The following is a 13,793-nucleotide window of genomic DNA, read 5'->3' on the forward strand; positions in this document are numbered from 1 at the left end:
AGGCTATAAATAGTCGCCCCCCACAACCACTAGCTGGTTGGCTGCTCCTTTAGAAACTGACACTTGTCATAAGAGCAACCCAAATTCTTCAGAGCCTTAGAGAGTAAATCATCAGTGAGGAAATACACCACCCACCGAAACCACAAACCAAACCTAGTGATTGAGCATCACTGAAGAAGTTGTTCCTGTGTGGGACTGAAGCCTTTTACCTTTGAGGACTGTGCATCCTCCAGACGGTTAGGCGTCATGGTCTAGAGCAATCTAGCAGTCAATTGTGGATCGCCGGGTGACCGAGTTTGTTAGGGTTTGGAAGTCTGCCCTGAAGACTTACGACGAGTGTTGGGCGAGGACTGTGTGTCCTTAGCTCAAGGAGAATACGGTAGGGACTGTGTGTCCCGGGACTGGGTGTCCTTTGGTTTCAATACCAAGCCGCTCCAAACCAGATGTACAACTGTCACAGCAGTTGGAACTGGGTCATCAACAAAAGTCTTCACCAAGAATCGGGTAATAATTCCTCAACTCTTTACATTCTCTGTATTATGTGTTGATGACATTCACTGTGACTGTTTGAAGAATTTGCTGAAGACTTCCTCTGAATTTCCTCAACCCCAAACTCTTTACTTGAGTTAATCATCATCTGTATTCTGAGTGCCTGCTTACTGTGCAATCTGTTTTCACAATCTTCACTCTGTAATACTGCTGTTGTGAACGTTTGCACGACTGATCCTTAACTGTTTCCGCTGTAAGTTAGTCATCAGTGAGGAATTTCCTCAAAACGAATTTCCTCAGTGATGAAATTCTAAAAATCTCCTATTCACTCCCCTCTAGTCGATATAACACACTTCCAGAGGATCATATGTTTCTACTTATTGCAATAGTATCAAGCTTCCTCTCCATGTGTTGAAATTTTTGAAGCTATGCTTGTTTTGCCTTCCTATGCTAGTTGATTCTTGCTCCAGCAAGTTGTTTGTTCACAAAATCCCTATGCATAGGAAGTGGGTTAGACTAAAATGTGCTAGCCATATGCTCCATGATGCTCTCGTTGTGCTTCAATTCTTGTCTTTTGTGTGAGCATCATTGAAATCAATGCCTAGCTAAGGGCGTTAAACAATAGCGCTTGTTGGGAGGCAACCCAACGAATCTATCATTTTTCTTTCTGTTTTGTGTTTTCCACACTTTCATAATTCTGATATGATTGTGTTTTTTGTGTGTTTCTTTTTTCGTTGTGCCAAGCAAAACCGTTATGATTAGTCTTGGGGATGATCGTTTGGTCATGTTGGAAAAGACAGAAACTTTCTGCTCACGAAAAGAATTTTTTTTCTGTAAGAGATTTTGAGTTGATTCTTTTTTCTGATGATTGCTACGCAAATTCTTCAGACTTTCGTAATTTTTCAGAATTTTTGAAGAACCAGAGGTATACGAAATATAGAGATTTCTACATACTGGTGTGCTGTTAACAGATTATGTTTTTGTTGTGTTGGTTGCTTATTTTGATGAAACTATGGATAGTATCGGGGGGTATTAGCCATGGAAGATTGAAAGTACAGTAACCCAACATCAGCACAAGTAGAATTTAAGTTTACTACAGTACCTAAGGAAGTGGTGGTTTGCTTTCTTGTACTAATGTTATCACGAGTTTCTGTTTAAATTTCGTGTTGTGAAGTTTTCAAGTTTTGGGACAAGTTCTTATGGACAAAGAGATAAAGAGTGGCAAGAGCTCAAGCTTGGGGATTCCCAAGGCACCCCAAGAGATTCAAGGATGCCGTAAAAGCCTAAGCTTGGGGATGCCCCGGGAAGGCATCCCCTCTCTCGTCTTCAATCCATCGGTAACGTTACTTGGGGCTATATTTTTATTCACTCCATGTTATGTGTTTTTGCTTGGAGCGTATTTTATCGTAGGAGTCTTTTAATTTTGTTGTGTCACAATCAGCCTTGCTGGACACCTAGAGAGAGAGAGACATGCACACACCGTTATTTTGTCGAGCTTTGCTTATATCTTTTGGTAGACAATTCAGCTCACATGTGCTTCACTTATATCTTTTGAGCTAGATACTTTTGCTCTATGTGCTTCACTTATATCTTTTGAGCTAGATACTTTTTCTCTATGTGCTTCACTTATATCTTTTAGAGCACAGCGGTGCGTGTCTTGGTAGTTGATCTATGCTTTGAAAGTAGTCTCAAAAGGGGTAGTTATTCAAAGGGATACGAAAACTTCCACCTTCATGTGCATTGAATAGCTAGAGAACTTTGATTCATCTCAATTAGTTTTGAGTTGTGGTTATGGTAATATTGAAAGTCATGCTAGTAAAGTGTTGTGGATCTAGAAATACTTGTGTTGAAGTTAGTGATTCCCGTAGCATGCACGTATGGTGAACCGCTATGTGATGAAATCTGAGCATGATTAGTATATAGATTGTCTTCCTTTGCGTGGCGGTCGGGATCGTGCGATGGTTTATACCTACCAACCCTTCCCCTAGGAGTATGCGTTGAATGCTTTGTTTCGATTACTAATAAAACTTTTGCAACAAGTATATGAGTTCTTCATGACTAATGTTGAGTCCATGGTTTAGATGCACTTTCACCTTCCACCATCACTATCTTCTTAGTGTCGTGCAACTTTCGCCGGTGCACAAAACCCACCATTAGCCTCCCTCAAAACAGCCACCATACCTACCTACTATGGGTTTTTCAAAGTCATTCCGAGATATATTGCCATGCAACTACCACGATGACATGTGCCACCACGTCTACTTTGCCTTTGCATGATCGTAAGATAGCTAGCATGATGTTTCCATTGATGTCTATGCCATGCTAGATCATTGCCACGGTACACTACCGAAGGCATTCCATATAGAGTCATCGTTACTCTAAGTTTTGAGTTGAAAGTGTGATGATCATTATTAATGGAGTATTGTCCCATGTGAGGAAATAAAAGAGGCCAAAGAAGCCCACAAAAAAAAAGAGGCCAAAGAGCCCGCCAAATAAAAAAAATGAGACAAAAAGAGAGAAGGGACAATGCTACCACTTTTTCCACACTTGTGCATATTAAGCACCATGATCTTCATGATTGACAGTCTCTCGTTTTGTCACCACCATATAGCTAGTGGGAAATTTTCATTATATAACTTGGCTTGTATATTCCAATGATAGGCTTCCTCAAAATTGCCTTAGGTCTTCGTGAGCAAGCAAGTTGGATGCACACCCACTAGTTCTCTTTAAAAGCTTTCACATACTCGTAGCTCTACTGCATCATTTGTATGGCAATCCCTACTCATTCACACTGATATCTATTGATGAGCATCTCCACAGCTCATTGATATGCCTAGTTAATGTGACTATCTTCTCCTTTTGTGTCTTGCAACCTCCACTACATTCCACACCATCTATAGTGCTATAACCATGGCTCACGCTCATGTATTGCGTGAGAGTTGAAAAGGTTTGAGAAAGTAAAGGTGTGAAACAATTACTTGGCCAATACCGGGGTTGTGGATGATTTAAATTCATTGTGCAATGATGATAGAGCATAGCCACACTATATGCTTTTGTAGGGATAACTTTCTTTTGGCCTTGTTATTTTGAAAGTTCATGATTACTTTGCTAGTTTGCTTGAATTATTATTGTTACCACGTCAATAGCAAACTATTGTTTTGAAGCTAATGGATCTGAACATTCACGTCACATAAGAAGAATTACAAAGGACACCTATGCTAGGTAGCATGAAAGCATCAAAAATTCATTCTTATCACTTCCCTACTCGAGGACGAGCAGGAGTTAAGCTTGGGGATGCTTGATACGTCTCAAACGTATCTATATTTTTAATGGTTTCACGCTGTTATCTTGTCTTCTTTGGTTGTTTTATGTACCTTTTATATCTTTTTTGGGACTAACTTATTGATTCAGTGCCAAGTGCCAGTTCCTGTTTTTTCCGTGTTTTGACTCTTTTCAGATCTGATTTTGGAACGGAGTCCAAATGGAATAAAAACACCGAAATGATTTTTTCCCGAATGGAAGAAGACCAGGGGGCCTTTGGGCCAAGCCAGGTGGGCTCTAGGGAGCCCACAAGCTCCCACCATGCCACCAAGGGGGAGGCGGTGGTGGGCAAGCTTGTGGCCTCCCTGGCCGCCCCCTGACCTAGGTCTTTGGCCTATAAATTCCCAAATATTCTGCAAAAAATCAGGAGAGCCTCGAAAATACTTTTCTGCCGCCGCAAGCTTCCGTTTCCGCGAGATCTCATCTGGAGACCCTTCACGGCGCCCTGCCGGAGGGGACTTTGGAGTTGGAGGGCTTCTTCATCATCATCATCGCCCCTCCAATGACTCGTGAGTAGTTCACTTCAGACCTACGGGTCCGTAGTTAGTAGCTAGATGGCTTCTTCTCTCTCTTGGATCTTCAATATAAAGTTCTCCATGATCTTCATGGAGATCTATCCGATGTAATCTTCTTTGGAGGTGTGTTTGTCGAGATCCGATGAATTGTGGATTTGTGATCAGATTATCTATGATATATATTTGAGTCTTTGCTGATTTCTTATATGCATGATTTGATATCCTTGTAAGTCTCTCCGAGTCGTGGGTTTTGTTTGGCCAACTATATCTATGATTATTGCAATGGGAGAAGTGCTTGGTTTTGGGTTATACCATGTGGTGACCTTTCCCAGTGACAGTAGGGGCAGCAAGGCACACATCAAGTAGTTGCCATCAAGGGTAAAAAGATGGGGTTTTTATCATTGGTTTGAGATTATCCCTCTACATCATGTCATCTTGCTTAAGGCGTTACTCTGTTCTTATGGACTTAAGACAATAGATGCATGCTGGATAGCGGTCAACGTGTGGAGTTATAGTAGTAGATGCAGAAAGTATCGGTCTACTTGTTTCGGACGTGATGCCTCAAGATATAATCATTGCATAGATATCATCACGACTTTGCGCGGTTCTATCAATTGCTCGACAGTAATTTGTTCACCCACCGTCTACTTGCTTTCATGAGAGAAGCCACTAGTAAACACTACGGCCCCCGGGTCTATTCACATCCATCGTTTACACCTCCACTTTTACTTTGATTTGTTACTTTGTTGCTTTCAGTTCTCACTTGGCAAACAATCTATAAGGGATTGATAACCCGTTCATAGCGTTAGGTGCAAGCTTTTGTGTTTGTGCAGGATCTTGAGATACTCTTCCGCTGGATTGATACCTTGGTTCTCAAACTCAGGGAAATACTTACCGTCACTGTGCTACATCACCCCTTCCGCTTCGAGGGAACACCAACGCAAGGCTCCATGGCCACGGAGGAAATCCTTTGCATACTTGCCTAGGAAGTCCCTTAAGGCGTAGCCACAGCTGAAGGATTCCTGGTGCCGTCGACACCACTATTTCTAGCGCCATTGCAAGGGATACACAACAAACATCAGTCACTAACCGGCATGAGCAGCTCCGAGACCAGAACCCAGACACACTATCTTGCCACGTATTCGCACTCTGGAATGCACTTGCAAGCCAGAACCTTGCCCGAACTTAGTTCACCAACCCCTGGCCCTCAGTCTAGCCTGAGTTATTGCCAGAACCCCGCTCACGGTTAGGCAAGGACGTGCAGAGCATTCAAAGCTATATCATCAAGCACCTTAAGACCCACAACAGCAACATGGGGACATGAAGACTACCTCCGACTCAAGATTTTGTATCTCTCCAACACCTAGCCTAGAAATCCCGGGGACGAGATTTCCTTAAGGGGGTAAGGTCTATAACACCCTGTGTTTAACTCCCCTGACTGATTTGAATTTTCTCAAAAATTAGGACCAATTAAAAAATTTATGACTCCTTGTGATGTTTGATGTGATGTTTGCTTGCTTGCTTATTGCTTGTATTTGAGTCCAAAGCTCCTGCTACTCTCCAAGCTCAGCTCCTTGACCCAAACCCTTGCCTAATGATCATGCCATGTGTTTAGGACCAGAAACTATTTTTTACCAAATCATCACCAAAAAGCATTTCCATGATACAAGCTTTCAAAAACCCCTAAGTTGGGATTTGTACTACAAGTCCTAAAATTATGGAAGTTATTTTGCATAAAATATTTTATTTAAATCCCGTTATAAAAATGTCTTCCCAAAACCACAATATTATTATTTTAAAAGTTATTTTACTATTTTATATAAATACCTTTCTCTTAGGCCAGAAATGGTCCCTTATGACGGAAAGTTATTTTTATTGCTTTCAAAATATTTGAGAAAATTTAGGGAAACTCAGTGGACATATATATTCCATATATATGAGTTTCAACACATGGTCGTGTTCAAAATATTGGGTAAAACCCTTCAAAACCCTTCCTACCTATTTCAAGCTTTTGGAATATTTCTATCCCAATAAATTCCTGTAAATTTCTAGAATGTCACATATGATATATGTGATGATCTTGCCAAGTTTCATCTCAATCCAAGTTGATATGATTTCCCTAATTATTCTAAAACCCTATCTGTCCCGATCCAAATTCGAGCAACTCTACATTGCCAAGTGACTCCAATTCTGCTCAAATTTTGTGGACATGTTTTGATACTCCAATAATGCATCCACACCAAGTGGTGCATCAAGGAGAATAGAATAACTTGTCCCAGGCCCCTCAAAACCCTCTGTGTTGATTTTTGACTTTGGGAAACTTTACATTATGAAGTTTCTCCAATTGATCCCAAACTTTTTGAGCATGGTTTAATGCTCAAATAATGCCCTCCACACCAAATATTGGATTTGTGGGAATTGATTTGAATAGTTTTGTAAGCAGAAGGCCATTTCTGCCAATTTAATGGGTTTTCCAAGTCTACATTGGAAATCTTCCCCGCCAAGTCCCAAATTTGGTGCCCAAGCTTATTTTCACCTATTATTTGATATTGTTAAGTTTTATATCAATTGAAGTCCATCTGGTAGCCCTAACACTCATCAAACACCTTGTGTGCATTCACGAAAGTTGCTGCTTTGACCCCTTCAACTATTACCCTTGAGCTTAAGTTTTACCAAAACTCACTATAGTTACCTTTTACCGAAAGTAGCTCTACCATGGCCTCTGGTCAATTATTGGAAGGAGACTCCTTGTAGCTACCTTTCATTTTCACCATGACATCACCATTTTTACCCCTCTTCCTATACTTCTGCTTAAGCCAAAGCCACCACCTCTTTCCAGAGATCCCCTAGCATGCTAATGCATCATTTCAAATCAAAATATGGCATGTTCATGTAGGAAAAATGAACAGCACATCTACAAGTTGATTTCTGGCTGAATTGTAGCTTTGTACAATAAGTACTAGCTACACTCCTCTGCTTGAGCTGAAACTTAGCAGTATTGTAGTCCTTGCATAGCTAGCACTGCTAGACATGGTTTCATCCCAAAACCACCCCCACTAAAAACCACTTTTTCTAGTCCCAAGTTTGTTGCTGCAAGCTTAATAAGAGTTCAAACCAATTCAAACCAGGTCCACAAGCTACCAAACTCCTCAGTCACACCCCACCAAGCATGCCCCTCACCCCAAAGATCTTTTACTAGTCATAAGAGCCATGTAGGCACAGGTGGCCGTGCTCCTTGTTTTCTTTCTCCAGGCCGTATCCGGTTGTTGCATCGTGTCTTAGCGCGCCAACAAGCCCCCTATGACCAGTCAAGCTGCTTCCCGACACCAGCTAGCCTCCAAACTCCATCTGAGGTGCGTGGACCCACATGCTAGGGAGCACCCGAAAGCTCCCGAGCTCTCCCTGTCACCCCCTCTCTTATCTTCTTAGCCCGAGCCCTCTCTAGCTCTCCCTTAGTTCCACCTCCCTCCCAACAACCTCCAGGAGCCCCCATTGGAGCTCCCACACCACATTCCCCTCCTACGGCAATCATGGCGCTGCCTCGGCTTCCATTGCGCTCGAGCTAGCCAGCCTCCCTGGCCTCGGGCCTGATGTTTGTTGTGTACCCCTGGCAATTGTGCCAGAAATACTCCTACTATGGCACGTTGGTATTGCCTCGAAGCGGAAAGGGTGATGTAGCACAGCGACGGTAAGTATTTCCCTCAGTTTGAGAACCAAGGTATCAATCCAGCGGAAGAGTATCTCACTAACCTGCACAAACACAAAATCTTGCACCCAATGCTATGAAGGGGTTGTCAATCCCTTATAGATTGTTTGCCAAGTGAGAACTGAAAGTAACAAAGTAACAAAGCAAAGTAAAAGCAGAGTTCTAAACAATGGATGTGAATAGACACGAGGGCCGTAGTGTTTACGAGTGGCTTCTCTCATGAAAGAAAGTAGAAGGTGGGTGAACAAATTACTGCCGAGCAATTTATAGAACTGTGCAGAGTCGTGACGATATCTATGCAATGATTATTTCTATAAGCATCACGTCCGAAACAAGTAGACCAATACTTTCTGCATCTACTACTATTACTCCACACGTTGACCCCTATCCAGCATGCATCTAGTGTATTAAGTCCATAAGAACAGAGTAACGCCTTAAGCAAGATGACATGATGTAGAGGGATAATCTCAAACCAATGATAAAAACCCCATCTTTTTACCCTTGATGGCAACTGCTTGATGTGTGTCATGTTGCCCCTACTGTCACTGGGAAAGGTCACCACATGGCAGAACCCAAAACCAAGCACTTCTCCCATTGCAAGAATCATAGATCTAGTTGGTCAAACAAAACCCAAGACTCGGAGAGACTTACAAGGATATCAAATCATGCATATAAGAAATCAGCAAAGACTCAAATATATATCATAGATAATATGATCACAAGTCCACAATTCATCGGATCATGACAAACACACCGCCAAAGAAGATTACATCGGATAGATCTCCATGAAGATCATGGAGAACTTTGTATTGAAGATCCAAGAGAGAGAAGAAGCCATATAGCTACAAACTACGGACCCGTAGGTCTGAAGTGAACTACACATGAGTCATTGGACGGGCGATGATGATGAAGAAGAAGCCCTCCACCTCCAAAGTCCCCTCCGGCAGGGCGCCGGGAAGGGTGTCCAAATGAGATCTCGCAGAAACGGAAGTTTGCGGCGGCGGAAAAGTATTTTCAAGGCTCCCCTGATTTTTTGCGGAATATTTGGGAATATATAGGCGCAAAACCTAGGTCAGGAGGCGGCCAGGGAAGCCACAAGCTTGCCCACCGCCGCCTCCCCCTGGTGGCGTGGTGCAATCTTGTGGGCTCCCAGGGGCCCACCGGGCCTTGCCCAAAGGTTACCTGGTCTTTTTTCGTTCGGGAAAAAATCATTTTATTCCGTTTGGACTCCGTTCCAAAATCAGATCTGAAAAGAGTCAAAAACACGGAAAACAGGAACTGGCACTTAGCACTGAATCAGTAAGTTACTCCCCAAAAAGATATAAAAAGGTACATAAAACATACAAAGAAGACAATATAACAGCGTGAAACCATCAAAAATTATAGATACGTTTGAGACGTATCAAGAATCCCCAAGCTTAACTCCTGCTCGTCCTCGAGTAGGGAAGTGATACGAATGAATTTTTGATGCTTTGATGCTACCTAGAATAGGTGTGCTTTGTAATTCCTCTTATGTGACATGAATGTTCAGATCCATTAGATTCAAAACAATAGTTTCCTATTGACGTGGAGACAATAATAATTCAAGCAAACTAGCAAAGTAATCATGCACTTTCAAAATAACTAGGCCAAAAGAAAGTTATCCCTACAAAAGCATATAGTCTGGCTATGCTCTATCATCATTGCACAACGAATTTAAACCATGCACAACCCCGGTATTGGCCAAGTAATTGTTTCACACCTTTACTTTCTCAGACATTTTCAACTCTCACGCAATACATGAGCGTGAGCCATGGTTATAGCACTATAGATGGTGTGGAATGTGGTAGAGGTTGAAAGACAAGAAGGAGAAGATAGTCACATTAACTAGGCATATCAATGAGTCGAGGAGATGCTCATCAATAGATATCAATGTGAGTGAGTAGGGATTTCCATACAAATGATGCACTAGAGCTACAAGTATGTGAAAGATCTTAGAGAAAACTAGTGGGTGTGCATCCAACTTGCTTGCTCACGAAGACCTAAGGAAATTTTGAAGAAGCCTATCATTGGAATATACAAGCCAAGTTATATAATGAGAATTTCCCACTAGCTATATGGTGGTGACAAAACGAGAGACTCTCAATCATGAAGATCATGGTGCTCAAAATGCACAAGTGTGGAAAAAGTGGTAGCATTGTCCCTTCTCTCTTTTTCTCTCATTTTTTTATTTTTTTTATTTTTCTTATTTTGGTGGGCTCTTTGGCCTCTTTTTTATGGGCTTCTTGGGCCTCTTTTATTTCCTCACATGGGACAATGCTCCAATAATGATTATCATCACACTTTTAGCTCAAAACTTAGAGCAATTATAACTCTATGGAATGCCTTCAGTAGTGTACCGTGGCAACGATCTAGCATGGCATAGACATCAATGGAAACATCATGTTAGCTATCTTACGATCATGCAAAGGCAAGAAGACGTGGTGGCACATGTCGTGGTGTTTGTTGCATGGCAATATATCTCGGAATGACTTTGAAAAAGCCATAGTAGGTAGGTATGGAGGCTGTTTTGAGGGAGGCTAATGGTGGGTTTTGTGCACCGGCGAAAGTTGCACGACACTAAGAAGATAGTGATGGTGGAAGGTGAAAGTTTATCTAAACCATGGACTCAACATTAGTCATGAAGAACTAATATACTTGTTGCAAAAGTTTTATTAGTAACCGAAACAAAGCATTCAACGCATACAACTAGGGGAAGGGTTGGTAGGTATAAACCATCGCGCGATCCCGACCACCACGCAAGGGATGACAATCAATATACTAATCATGCTCAGATTTCATCACATAGCGGTTCACCATACGTGCATGCTACGGGAATCACTAACTTCAACACAAGTATTTCTAGATCCACAACACCTTACTAGCATGACTTCAATATTACCATAACACAACTCAAAACTAATTGAGATGAATCAAACTTCTCTAACTATTCAATGCACATGAAGGAGGAAGTTTTCGTATCCCTTTGGATAATTACCCATTTTGAGACTACTTTCAAAGCATAGATCAACTACCAAGATACACACCGCTGCGCTCTAAAAGATATAAGTGAAGCACATAGAGCAAAAGTATCTAGCTCAAAAGATATAAGTGAAGCACATGTGAGCTGAATTGTCTACCAAAAGATATAAGTGAAGCTCGACAAAATCACGGCGTGTGCATGTCTCTCTCTCTAGGTGTGCAGCAAGCATGATTGTGATACAACAACAAAAAAGACTCCTACGATACATGACGCTCCAAGCAAAAACACATAACATGTGGTGAATAAAAATATAGCCCCAAGTAACGTTACCGATGGATTGAAGACGAGAGAGGGGATGCCTTCCCGAGGCATCCCCAAGCTTAGGCTTTTACGGCATACTTGAATCTCTTGGGGTGCCTTGGGCATCCCCAATCTTGAGCTCTTGCCAATCTTTATCTTTTTGTCCATAAGAACTTCACCCAAAACTTCAAAACTTCACAACACGAAACTTAAACAGAAACTCGTGATAACATTAGTACAAGAAAGCAAACCACCACTTCCTAAGGTACTGTAGCAAACTTAAATTCTACTTGTGCTGATGTTGGGTTACTGTACTTTCAATCTTCCATGGCTAATACCCCCCGATACTATCCATAGTTTCATTAAAGAAAGCAACCAAGACAACAAAAACAGAATCTGTTAACAGCAGACTAGTCTGTAGCAATCTGTATGTGTCGTATACCTCTGGTACTTCAAAAATTCTGAAAAATTACGATAGTCTGAAGAATTTACGTAGAAATCAGCAGCAAAAAGAATCAACTCACAATGCTTATAGAAAGAAAATGAAAATTCTTTTCATGAGCAGAAAGTTTCTGTCTTCCCAGCATGACCAAACGATCATCCTTAAGACTAATCATAATGGTTTTGCTTGGCACAAACGCAAAAAGAAACACAAAAACACAATCATAACAAAATTATGAAAGTGTGGAAAACACAAAACAGAAAGAAAAAGGATAGATTCGTTGGGTTGCCTCCCAACAAGCGCTTTTGTTTAACGCCCTTAGCTAGGCATTCAATGATGCTCTCACAAAAGACAAGAATTGAAGCACAACGAGAGCATCCTAAAGCATGTGAAAATCACATCTAAGTCTAACATACTTCCTATGCATAGGCACTTTATAGGAAAACAGATTGTCAAGACAACCAATAGTTGCCATATGCAAGGAAGAAGAAAGAGACAATATCAATCTCAACATGACGAGAGGTAATTTGGTAACATGAAAGTTTCTACCACAATGTTTTCCTCTCTCAAAGCAATTACATGTGGGATCATAGTCAAATTCAACAATATAGCTATCCCATAGGATATTCTTTTCATGATCCATATGCATGCAAAGTTGACACTCTTCAAAAATAGTGGGATTATCATCAAATAAAGTCATGACTTCTCCAATCCCACTTTCAGTATTGTTGAAAATATCATATTCATCATGAGATTTGAACAAATTTTCTAGATCATAAAGAGACCATCACCCCAATCATGATTATTGCAACAAGTAGTGGTCATAGCAAGACTAACATCCCCAAGCTTAGGGTTTTGCATATTTTTAGCATGATTTTCACTAATAGAATTTATAGTGAAATCATTGCAATCATGCTTTTCATCCAAGGAGCCCTCGTGAATCACTTCATGAATTTCTTCCGCACAATTTTCAGATTCACGCATCTTACGCAAAACTCCAAAGAAATAGGCAATTTGTTCCACACAAGTGGGTCTCTTAACTCAATAGCAATTTGTTCCACACGAGTGGGTCTCTTAAAGAGACTAGCAAGTGGATGAGGATCCATATCACTAGATTTTCAGCAAGCGAAGATGCAAGCATATTGAGGGCACATGGCACACAAGCGAACAGAAAGCAAGCGAGAGAAAAGGGCGAAGGAAAAAGGCAAAGGAGAAAACAGCGAAGGAGAAAAACGGTAAATGTGAAGTGGGGGAGAGGAAAACGAGAGGCAACTGGCAACAAAAGTAAATGCAAGAGAAGAGTTTGTGAGACCTACTTGGATAGATCTTGATTTCTCCTCCCCGGCAACGACGCCAGAAATAGGCGTGTTGTCAGGAGAATATTCTTCACGATCTTCCTCGGCAAGCGATCCTCTTCCCCGGAAACGGCGCCAGAAATACTTGTGATGTTTGTTGTGTACCCCTCGCAATTGTGCCAGAAATACTCCTACTACGGCACGTCGGTATTCCCTCGAAGCGGAAAGGGTGATGTAGCACAGCGACGGTAAGTATTTCCCTCAGTTTGAGAACCAAGGTATCAATCCGGCGGAAGAGTATCTCCCTAACCTGCACAAACACAAAAGCTTGCACCCAATGCTATGAAGGGGTTGTCAATCCCTTATAGATTGTTTGCCAAGTGAGAACTGAAAGTAACAAAGTAACAAGGCAAAGTAAAAGTGGAGTTCTAAACGATGGATGTGAATAGACACGGGGGCCGTAGTGTTTACTAGTGGCTTCTCTCATGAAAGAAAGTAGACGGTGGGTGAACAAATTACTGCCGAGCAATTTATAGAACAGTGCAGAGTCGTGACGATATCTATGCAATGATTATTTCTATAAGCATCACATCCGAAACATGTAGACCAATACTTTCTGCATCTACTACTATTACTCCACACATCGACCGCTATCCAGCATGCATCTAGTGTATTAAGTCCATAAGAACAGAGTAACGCCTTAAGCAAGATGACATGATGTAGA

This window comes from Hordeum vulgare, chromosome 5H (assembly GCF_904849725.1).
Source record: "Hordeum vulgare subsp. vulgare chromosome 5H, MorexV3_pseudomolecules_assembly, whole genome shotgun sequence".
NCBI classification, from domain to species: domain Eukaryota; kingdom Viridiplantae; phylum Streptophyta; class Magnoliopsida; order Poales; family Poaceae; genus Hordeum; species Hordeum vulgare.